This window comes from Borostomias antarcticus (assembly GCF_949987555.1).
Source record: "Borostomias antarcticus genome assembly, chromosome: 1".
Lineage (NCBI taxonomy): Eukaryota > Metazoa > Chordata > Actinopteri > Stomiiformes > Stomiidae > Borostomias > Borostomias antarcticus.
The window spans coordinates 16925788-16937792 of NC_140234.1; the positions used below are offsets into that span (position 1 = coordinate 16925788).

General features: G+C 43.6%; 1 pseudogene across 1 annotated transcript; it reads left to right on the forward strand.

The window, feature by feature from the left end:
* Positions 1–636: 636 nt before the first annotated feature.
* LOC311312173 (putative nuclease HARBI1) lies at positions 637–2370 on the forward strand (annotated as a pseudogene). Its single transcript has 2 exons — positions 637–647; positions 1657–2370. The product of its transcript is annotated as a putative nuclease HARBI1 (transcript).
* Positions 2371–12005: the final 9635 nt, after the last annotated feature.

The following is a 12005-nucleotide window of genomic DNA, read 5'->3' on the forward strand; positions in this document are numbered from 1 at the left end:
TTTTTATTTATTTGTTGTAGGTCTCAGATGAACGGACTGCCTGTTTCCAAGAAATGGACAATGGAAGGGAATGTTAATATTGTTTGTTTGCTGTTCTGTTCAGTCCTATTTTCTGTTCAAATAAAGAATATTGGAGTGACCCCACACCATTCTACCTGTTGTTATTTACATAGCTATTAGCCTACATTGTGATATACTGTATATATAGTCCCATTTAGACCACAGGTAATCCAGATTTGGTAATCCTGAAAAGTTTGTATCAGGATCAGAGTAATCCAATCTGATGTTGCTTTGAAAAACCAGCACATAAAATGGAATACGTGATCCTGGATAGCAGAAAAGGGGATTTCCAAATCTGGATCATTTTGATCGAGATTAAATCTTTTTCTATTTCAAAACATTTAATCTGGATCAGAATGATCAGGATAGGATTAAATCTCAAAACTGGGTTTTTCAAACCAGGATAATGTGATCCTGGTCCACCTAAATTGGGATATGGATTTGGTAAACCAATCCTACTCAGAATCCTTATCAAAAGTTGTTATTGGGTATTTCAAAATTCTAAGGTGGAGATTAGGATAGTTTTGATGGTAAAAATCAGGATTATCCTGATCCCACTGGAAGGGTGGATCAAACATGGATTCAAGGTGGATGTACAGTAGAGACATGTAGGATACATGGAACATATTGGATCATTCTTTTATTCAATATTTGCATATCAAATTAGGCACAAATTAACACAGACCATGCCAAAACGATATACATTTTAAATTAAATAATTAACCAATAAAATCTTTTCAATTAACAAAAAAAAAAAAAAGAAGCTCCAATCCCTTAAAAAATGGGTAGGTGCAAGTACATGAATATCACACATCTTCATCCGAAAATGCAATTCCATCACCTTTCAGCCTCTCTGCTAAGAGGCGAATGCAAAGTTTTGTTCCCCTCTATTGAGGCCAGTTTAATCTGCTCCTCAGCTAGAGTGATCCGTTTCTCAGTTGCACACAGTCCAGACTCACCACCGTGTGAGACTGACTGAATGCCATGTAGAGCCTGGGATCTTTCTCCACCAATGATGTCTAGAATGATGTCAGTGAACTCCCCCAGCTTAAATGGTTTGTTGCCAGTTTCAGGTTTTTGAGATTCACTGTGGTCTTTTGTTGCCTTCTGTTTTAAATTCTTCCAGCGCAGTTTCACCTGTCCCAGGGTTCTTAATTGACCACTCCCTGTGGCATTCACCCTCCTCGGGATATCAGTCCAGATGTTTTGTTTCATCTTGGCTGTTACAGAGGAGCCTAATTTAGTGCTCATAATGCCATAATGTGCCCTTATACCTTCTAGCAATGCATGCGTTTCAGCTTGGGTGAAATTGATGCTCTTTGAAGTACTTGCTGCCATATCCATGTTCTCTTTCTGTCTATCTTTCCGGCAAAGCACACCTGTATTAAATACACATACTTAAATTAGCACAGGTGTGAACTGGGAGGTTCATTGTGGAGTCTTGAAATCCGTTGTTGTTCACCGTCTACAACAGCAAAAGATAAAATATAGCCAAAGGGTGCACATCGCACGCCCAAAACTACTACAAGAGTACACAGATGTTGAATTGTATGCAAGATTCAGATTTGGTGCAGCTGACATTGCATTCATTGTCAGTCTACTTCAACCACAACTGGAACATACTACTAAAAGAAGTTATGCATTGACTGTGGAGGAACAGGTACTCATTGCTTTGCGCTTCTACACATGTGGATCATTCTACCAAGTCATTGGAGATGGTGTGTGTCCAGAAATCAACTGTCAGCTCTGTAATACACAAGAGTGTCATCTGTGCTAGCCAGCCTCGTCAAGCAGTTTGTCAAATTTCCAACAAATCCTGAACAAATCAAGCAGATCAAGTTATATGAGATGGGGAATATGCCAAATACTATTGGTGCGATTGACTGCACTTATCTCCACATCCAAGCACCCCATGAGAGGGAATGGGAGTTTGTGAACAGGAAAGGATGGCACAGCATCAATGTGCAACTTGTGGGGAATGAAGACCTCATCATAACCAACTGTGTGGTGAAATGGCCAGGGTTGGTCCATGACGCAAGGATCTTGAGGGAGAGCCAAATTTCCCAAAACCTCCAACAAAATCCCCCAGATGGCATCATATTGGGTGACAGCACATATCCACTCTTACCATGGCAAATAACACCTTTTGCCATGGAAAACAATAATGCAGAGGAGAGATTTAATTGTGCCCATGGAAGAACTAGGAGCACAATGGAACGCTTAAATTGGGTGTTGAAAAGGCGCTTTGCATGTCTGAACTACCTACGTGTAGACCCAAAGAGAGCTTGTCTGAACTACCTGTACGTGTAGACCCACAGAGAGCATGCTACATCATTCTAGCCAGCATTGTGCTTCATAACATTGCTGAAGAACGCAAGTTTCCTCTCTATGATGAAAGAGGTGATCATTCACAGCCCCAAGTAGATGTCCCTGACCTACCACTAGCAGCACTGCAAACAGATGGACGGTCAATGAGAAGAGCTCTAGTCAACCACTTTTTACTTAGGGTCATTTGATCAATAAAAACAGTAGTGTACTGACAAAAGTGTTGAGTTTAACTTTTTTATCCAGTAAGACATTATTATTAGGGCCCGAGCACTGGCGGTGCGAGGCCTATTGTAGGCCTATTGTACAATAGGGCCTATTGTATTTCGAAGGATTATTATTCTCCCACGTTCTTCTTCTTCTTCTCCCCAAACAAATGCCTTTTTGGCGGCCTAAACATCGATGAAAACGGATGAAACTTTGCAGATACGTCAGTCCCGGTGAAAAATTTGATAATTCATGGGTGACGGAAATGGGCGTGGCAAAACGGCTCAAGAGCGCCCCCTGGAAAATCTAAAATGGCGAGCCCCACCTTTCAGTTTGATGTAGGCGAACGAAATTCGGTGGGCATATGTAGTTCATCGAGACGCACTAAAATGTCTCTTGGAGCTATACCCAACATGCAACAGGAAGGCCGCCATCTTGATTTTAATGTGCCATTTTGTCCTTGTTTTGACCATTTCCATGCCTCGTACTTCGACGAACTCCTCTTACAGATTTCATCCGATCAACTTCATATCGGGTCAGCTTCATCTTAAGACCTTTGTGATCAAAAGTTATCAAAAAAATTTAGTTTTCACCAAACACCCTTGCCGTGGCGCCCCGCCAAAGTTTGACATTTCGCCATAAAACACGAAGTCCTCATAACTCCTCCATACATTATCCAATTTGTCCGATATATCTCACGCTTCATGACGGTTCTGTCCTGAACACATCTATGTGTCAGTATTGCATCATACTTATAGCGCCACCTATTGGTGAAACAGGAAGTCCTCATAACTCCTCCATACATTGTCCAATTCGTCCGATATATCTCACGCTTCATGAAGGTTCTGTCCTGAACACATCTATGTGTCAGTATTGCGTCATAATTATAGCGCCACCTATTGGTAAAACAGGAAGTCCTCATAACTCCTCCATACATTATCCGATTTGTCCGATATATCTCACGCTTCATGACGGTTCTGTCCTGAACACATCTATGTGTCAGTATTGCGTCATACTTATAGCGCCACCTATTGGTGAAACAGGAAGTCCTCATAACTCCTCCATACATTATCCGATTTGTCCGATTTATCTCACGCTTCATGATGGTTCTGTCCTGAACACATCTATGTGTCAGTATTGCGTCATACTTATAGCGCCACCTATTGGTGAAACAGGAAGTCCTCATAACTCCTGCATACATCATCCGATTTGCACCAAATTGCTGACGCTTCATGAAGGTCACCTTCTGAACACATCTATGCGTCGGTATTGAGTTACACTTACAGCGCCACCTACTGGTGAAACAGGAAGTACTCATAACTCCTACATACATTATCCGATTTACTCCAAATTGCTCATGCTTGATGAAGGTCGCATCTTGAACACATCTGTAGGTCAGTATTGCGTCATACCTACAGCGCCACCTACTGCTTACAGGAAGTCCTCATAACTCCTACATACTTTGTCCGATTTACACAACATTTCTCACGCTTCATCAAGGTACTGTCCTGAACACATCTATGCTTTGGTATTGAGTCACGCGCCACCTACTGGTGACAGGAAGTTTCTGTCAGTACTGGACACCGAAATAGCACACCCTTTAACGGCGCCACACCCCGACCCGCGTGGGGTGCGAGGGCCCGCTCACTGCTGCTCGCAGCACTAGTTATTATTATTATTACCCATAAATTATTATCGATTAACGTCTGTGTCAATGGAATGTTGTATTACTTTGACCAACGGAGGCCTATCCAATGCCTGCAAATCTAGATTCTGTAATCCTGATCTTGTGGTATCTGGATCAGAATGATCCTATCTGTTAATTATTTGAAAAGCCACGATAAAACCTACACTTTGATCTGGGATAGCAAAAAAAGGGATTTACGAAATCTGGATCATTCTGATCCAGAATAAATGTTTTGAAATACTGGAACCTGAAGGATTAAAGGATTTATGTCTCAGCAGGATCTGGAAAAACTTGTGTTTATCTTCAGTAGACTCGACTACTGTAACGGTGTGTTTGCAGGTTTCTCTAAAAAATCGATCAGACAGCTGCAGCTGATTCAGAACGCTGCTGCTTGAGTCCTCACTAAGACTAATAAAGTGGTTCACATCACTCCAGTTCTGAGGTCCTTACACTGGCTTCCTGTCTGTCAAACAATTTACTTTAAAATACTGCTGTTGGTTTATGAAGCACTGAATGGTTTAGGGCCAACATATATTTCTGATCTGCTGCTCTCAGGTCGTCTGGCCCAGGCCTACTTTCTGTCCCCATAGTTAAAACAAAACATGGAGAAGCAGCATTCAGTTTTTATGCTTCACATACAGTATCTGGAACAAACTTCTAGAAAACTGCAGGTCTGCTGCAACTCTCACTTCTTTTAAATCAAGACTGAATACTTTTCTTTTTGCCGCTGCTTTTTGTTAAATCAAATAATTATTGATTCATACACTGCACTGTAACTTTTATTCCTTTATTTAAATTCTCCTACATTTTGTTTTAAATGTCCTTGTTTTGTTTTTTTTTGTTGCTTTTTTTGCATTTCATTTTATATGAAATGCAAAAGACCTTTTATGTGTTTCTTGCACTTAGTATTGATGCTTTTAATGTCTCATGTAAAGCACTTTGAATCGCCTTGTTGCTGAAATATGCCATAAACTTGCCTTGCCTAGTGACCACTTACCATTGACTGTTCTCAGTGTGAGTATAGGAAGTCAATGTAGCACGGCATTGTACACTGTTTACTCTGTGAGCGTATAGGAGGGGAGTGTAGGGCTGTGCATACTCTAGGCAGGGAGCAGGGAGGTGAACACAAGTTAATGTACCATTAGGCATTAGGGTTTCGACTCTGCACTTCATGTTGTCGGCTATTCAATCTTTCTAGTCTCTGAAGCAGCGACACAGAAATGCACGTCTGCATCTCTCCATCGCAATTTAATGAGAGTGAGGGGGAGAGAGAGAGAGAAAGAGAGGCAGACAAAGGTGATCATTAGCTGCTGCGCTTCCCACTGCTAACAGGATGATTGTACAGTAACTAATTTATGTAGAGACGTGAAAATGTAAGATGTGGTAATATTTGTTAGATGATCCAGAGATGTAAAACATTACGATTTTGCTCCACATTTCTAACTATTTCTAATGAATGGAGTGTTTTTTTTCTTCCCCCAGCACAAATCAAATCCTGGCATTATCAAAAGCCATTTATGCGAGATAGTTAGTGTTGTTCAATAGAATGTGTCAGGTAATGTATCATTTGGTGCTTGCATCTGTGTGTTAGAAGAGCAGAGTTGCCCCTAATTACTGTACTCCCGCCCCAGCGACAACATCGAACCATAGCTGATTGATTACTGACTATCCCCCTAATATTACACTCTTCCCACTCTCTGTCATCAGCTGTCCTAACCCAGCCAACCCTACCCTTTTTTTTTTTTACTCTTGGCCCTCTGCTTTCTATCACCCCACCTCAGCTTTGTGGCATTTTATATCAGCCTGTTCTGCTAAGTGCTTACTGTGCTTTGTTATATGATTCACTTAAATCGTATTAGAGAATACAGGGATAGCCAACAAATAATGGCCTACTACAGTATGTAAGCAACATCTCTGTAACTATACACTCTCCTGTTAGTCATGTCTCTCCTATGAAGTATTTAGCACATGTTTACTGCTTTGTAAATGTTCTTAGCCAATAGATTACATTTTCCAGGAGCTTGCTCGATCGTCTCGTTGAGAGAGATCAGGGAAGAATTTTTACAGCTCACTTTTCTGGCCCCCGGGTGAAACTGTTTTGTTGCTTCCCTCTGGAATATTGCAATATGTAGGGGTTGGACCGAGGCCACCCCCCCATTGCTCACTGTAAAGCGCATTGTGTAGCCTCTGTGTATGAAATGTGCTATACAAATAAAGTTTGATTTGGTTTGATCTTCAAATATAGACATAATGCATTTGCAATGTCTAAAGACACATAGTTTGAAAAAAAAAAAAAAAATCCCAAACTTTCCCACAGGGATTCAAACTGATGACTGGTATTACAAGCCCTGCGCCTGCTGTGTAATTTTGCAATGGATTTTTTTTTATATTACATGCTCTAATGATTTATATAATGGTGTGTGCTATTCTACATGGTAGACGCAGTCATTTGGACCCTGACACCTCAGGGAGCTTGGAAAGTGCAAATGTTCACAAAACACTTCTCTCGCTGAGAAAAGCATTTTCCAGCCATAAAAAGTTTAAAAAAGTGAATGTAAGCCTTCCCATCACAAGATTACATGTTCTAATGATGATTTATATAATGATTTACCTACATGTACATATAATATTTTTCCATTATCAATTTAAAGGACATGGCCAAGATTTTGGGAAATACGTCCATCTTCCCTGGGGATGACAAGCAGTATGAAGCATTTTCAACTGTGCGTGCAATATGCAGTGGCGAGACCTGGACCGATTAGCCTAGCTTAGCGGCATTCACTGGTACCAGGTTAGGCCGATTAGCCTACTTTCCAAATGTCACGAAATAACCCCCCACTTGAACCAGTTATGGACGGTGTATCTAGATACGAGCTAGTCTATTGTAGCATCTAACTATGTGCGAGCTGATGATATCCACTTCGCTCGTTGGAACGCACGTTTGCTTACCTCGATACCTAGCTAGTAGGAGTGTAACAATATATAGTGCCACAATATATCGCAATACAGAAACGTCACAATACGTTTCGTCAAGGTGAAAACAATATTGTGATATGTTTGTTGTATATCAGTGAACACTGGCCACACAACGTTGGTAACAAACATGTCTTTTGTCTAGGCCTATCCATGATATTATAACAGTTAAGCTCTAAATTCACAAAGTGTATTGAAGTAGAAATGTGGAGAAATGCACTATTGGTGTGAACAGCAGCGCTACTGCAACGCTTCACACCTGCCCTTAGTGTATCGTATCGTATTGTTATTGTCAACCCAATATCGTGTATCGTATCGTGAGATTAGTGTATTGTTACACCCTTACTAGTCACAATGCTACACGTTTGGAGTGATGCGAGTAATCCCTACGCCTGGTTCTAAAAAAAAAAAAGGTTTATAGAGTATTAGAGTATTTCTGCTTAGAAAACGAAAATGTAAAAACTCTAAACAGAATAGTTATTTCGTGACAATTGGAAAAGGCTAATCGGCCTAACCTTGTACCAGTGAATGCCGCTAAGATAGGCTAATCGGTCCAGGTCTCGCCACTCCATATTGCACGCACAGAGTTGAAAATGCTTCATACTGCTTGTCTAACCCCAGGGAAGATGGAAAACAAGTATTTACCAAAATCTTGGCCATGTCCTTTAATCATGTTTCCTGTTCTTTCATATACACTATATGGGCAAAAGTATTGGCCAATCTACACATTACACATACAGGAGCTTTTATGATATCCCGTTCTAAATTCAAAGGCATTAATATGGAGGTGGTCGCCTCTTTGCAGCTATACTGTAACAGATTCCACTCTTCTGGGAAGGCTTTCTACAAGATTTTGGAGCATGTCTGGGAATGTTTGCCCATTCATCCAGAAGAGCATTTGTGAGGTCAGACACTGATGTTGGACGAGCGGGCCTAGGTGTTCGATGGGGTTGAGGTCAGGGCTCTGTGCGGGCCAGTCAAGTTCTTCCACACCAACCTCACCCAACCATGCCTTTATGGACCTTGCTTTGTGCACTGGGGCACAGTCATGCTGGAACAGAAAATGACCTTCCCCAAACTGTTCCCACAAAGTTGGAAGCATATAATTGTCCAAAATGTCTTGGTAAGCTGAATCATTAACATTTCCTTTCACTGGAACTAAGGGGCCTAGGCCAAGACAAAAAAAAACAGTGGTACACCGGACCTAGTTGGACACAGGTGCGTGTATGTTTTTTTTCTTCAGTCAATGTAGCTGGCTAGGGGTTCTCAAGCCAGTAGGAGCTTGCCCTGTGGGGCTGAGCTCCCAGACCAAAAAAAACAGACTTATCTCTCCTCCACCAAACTTTACAGTTGGCACAATGCAGTCAGGCAGGTAACGTTCTCCTGGCATTCAACAAACCCAGACTTGTCTATTAGACTGCCAGATAGAGAAGTGTGATTTGTCACTCCACAGAACGTTTCCACTGCTCCAGAGTCCAGCTTTACAACACTCCATCCGACGCTTGGCATTGTGCTTGGTGATGTTAGGCTTTCATGTAGTTGCTCGGCCATGGAAACTCATGTCATTAAGCTCCTGGCGCACAGTTTCTGTGATAATGTTAATGCCAGAGGATGTTTGGAACTCTGCATTTATTGAGTCACTAGTGTTGGCAAGTTTTACACACTATGTGCCTCAGCACTTGGCGACCCCGATCTGTAACTTTACGTGGTTGCTGTGGTTCCTAAACGCTTCCACTTTGCAATAATACTACTTACAGTTGATCATGGAATATCTAGGAGGAAAGAAATTTCACAAACTGACTTGTTGCAACAGTGGTATCCTGTTACAGTACCATGCTGGAATTCAGTGAGCTCTTTAGAACGGCCCATTCTTTCACAATGTTTGTAGAAGGAGAGTGCATGGCAAGGTGCTTGATTTTATACACCTGTAACAATGAGACTGAATGAAACACCTGAATTCAATGATTAAGAGGTGTGTCCCAATATTTTGTCCATATCTTATAATTACAGCTTTTTGTGTTTTTTTGTAGTTTGTAAATCATTTATAGTTTAATTACTGTGTCAAGATCTATGTATTATTGAGGTTTTATTGTACGCCTAAGTGCACTCTGATATCCTAGGGAGAAAGACAGAGGGAGAGAGAGGTCTTGCTGCTTTCTTATCTATCCATCACTGTCTGATTATTTTGTCCACTTACACATTCAACAACTGCACATGCTGATCTAACAGGTGTCAGTGCATCACTCGTCTATCGCTTCCTTCTGCAACTTGCCCACACTGGCATCATACCCAGGTCCTCCTTTAAATTCATACTTGACCACCTCTCATATACACCACTACCAGTTACGCCACTGGAAAGCCTACTCTTCAATGGTATGGGTGGACAATATTTATACTGAGGAGTGAGTTTAACCATTTCAACTCGGTTACACCAACAAAATGCATTCATAGGAGGAGACCTCTCTGAGCAGCCTTTCTAGTTCATTCTGACGTTTTTCTTGGATCAATAACTATAGGAGAGAGAATCTGTCCCCCCTGGCCTCCTGTTTTTACCCATGCAGGAAGGTCAGCCTGTCTCCTCTCTGGTACTAAGCTTCACCTTCCATGACTCTTAACTCTGCTACCAAACAATGATTTGTGTCAGATGTGTGTGTTTTATCAAGCTAGCAACTAGCAGCCATCTTGTTCCATTAGCTCTACTGGCCTGGTCTGTTGTCCAGAGTAGGAACCTCACTTCGCTGTTTTTTGTTCTGCTAATGGACCTCAATCTGACAGGTGAAAGAGGCTCAGCGATGCTTCAAACTACCGCAGAAGCGACTCCACACACACTCCACTCCACAAACACACTCCATTCCACACACACACACACACACACACACACACACACACACACACTCACACACACACACACACACACACACACTCCACTTCTACCTACCTATCTATCTATCTATCTATCTATCTGTCTGTCTGTCTGTCTGTCTGTCTGTCTGTCTGTCTGTCTGTCTGTCTGTCTGTCTGTCTGTCTGTCTGTCTGTCATATCTCTAATTCTCTCTCTGGTGGCATGGTACAGCTTGCAAATTTGTTACGTTTCACACTGTCACATCGGTGCAATGTTAAGCGTCCTCGTCACACTGCAATCGTCTGCAATCTTCTGCTCCTCCTAAGTGCCAACTTTCAGCCAGTATCTGTGTTTTCTATCTGATGTAGTTTACCACTTGTGGCCCTCAAACTGCCCTTCATATACAGTAATATTCCTTCTTTTCTTCTCAAATAAGTTTTTGATACAGTTGGTTCATGTATTCTTGTTTTGATAAACACCTGTCTTTTATCAGGATGTCTTCCAGCTGTTCTATTTTGTGGAGCTCAGCCCCACAGGGCAAGCTCCTACTGGCTTGAGAACCCCTAGCCAGCTACATTGACTGAAGAAACAAAACATACACGCACCTGTGTCCAACTAGGTCCGGTGTACCACTGTAGCAGGCTTCTCCTGCACAACTGCTCCTAAAAACTGTCAGCTCACGAAGACGACTGAGAAAAAAGAAGAAAGAGATGACTATGCAGCGACTCACTGTAGAGACGGCGGCGTCCCTCAGGGCTCCCAGACCAGCGCTGCCTAGTCTAGCTGAGAAATTATGCGGTTGCAGCGCCCTCAACGGTGATGCGGAGCATCCACTCTGCTTCCGCTGCATGGGCCCGCAGCACGCCAAGGAGGGTCTGGTTCCGTCTCCCGACTTCCAGGCCCGTGCCCTTCTTGAGCCTCTGGAGAGACTTCACCGAGCGCACTTCTTTGACTGTCTGTCGCCGCCGCCAGGGAACAACGATCCTGTACCCGCGGAGGGCAGCTCGGACGGAGGTGTTGATGTCAGCTTGCCCCTCCAGCAGCCAGCGCCGATGCTGTCCCTCCCACTGTCTGATGAAGAAGAAGATGGCTCTGGGGTCGACGGACCGGCCGACCTGGGTCCTTCGACCGTGACCTCCCGAAGCTGCTGGAGAGAGCCACGCATCGTCTTGAAGTTCTCCTCCCTGAGGCCGTGGCTGAGACGGGGCTGCCTCTCTGGAGCTCCATCTGCTACAGGACATCCTCCAAGCCTGCACCTCGTCTCCTCCCGGCGATGCCTGACCTGGGGACATTCATAGAGGCGGGATGGGGCCAGCCTGCTACACTGAGAGCTCCATTATGTCCCTTCACAAGAGCTACATGAGTAGCTGGAATGATGTGATGACGACTGGCTCCCGACATTGCCGCCGTCCTTGTGCCTGGCTCTTCCGCCTGGGGTTCGGCCAGAAAACCATCCATACCCGACTCCAAGGACAAGACCACTATGTCCTTGGCGGAGAACAGCTATGCGCTGGCGCTGCCACCTCGTCCATTGCCATGCTAGCCATCTATATTGGCCAGCTGGCCAAGGAGTTTGATCCCTTCATCCCTGGAAGCGGAGCGAAGAGCAGAGATGGCCAAAGCCTCAGGGGCCGTTTCCCAGCTTGTGGGAGGCCTCCTGCCTCAGTGGAGTGATGGCCACTTTTATCATCCAGCAATGTCGACTGTGGCTATCGTTAACTGGTCTGCGTTAGGTGAACAAGGGCGTCCTTCTCAACTCACCGGTGAGCAAATCTGGGTTGTTTGGTTCTGCTGTGTGTAACATCCCTGAGCAATGTCGCAACCAGGAGCAAAACCGGCTCCTCCTCGTTCGTCACCTCGCCGCTCCGGGGAGGCACAGCTGGCTGGCGCGTGCTTGTGCCTCAGCCGCT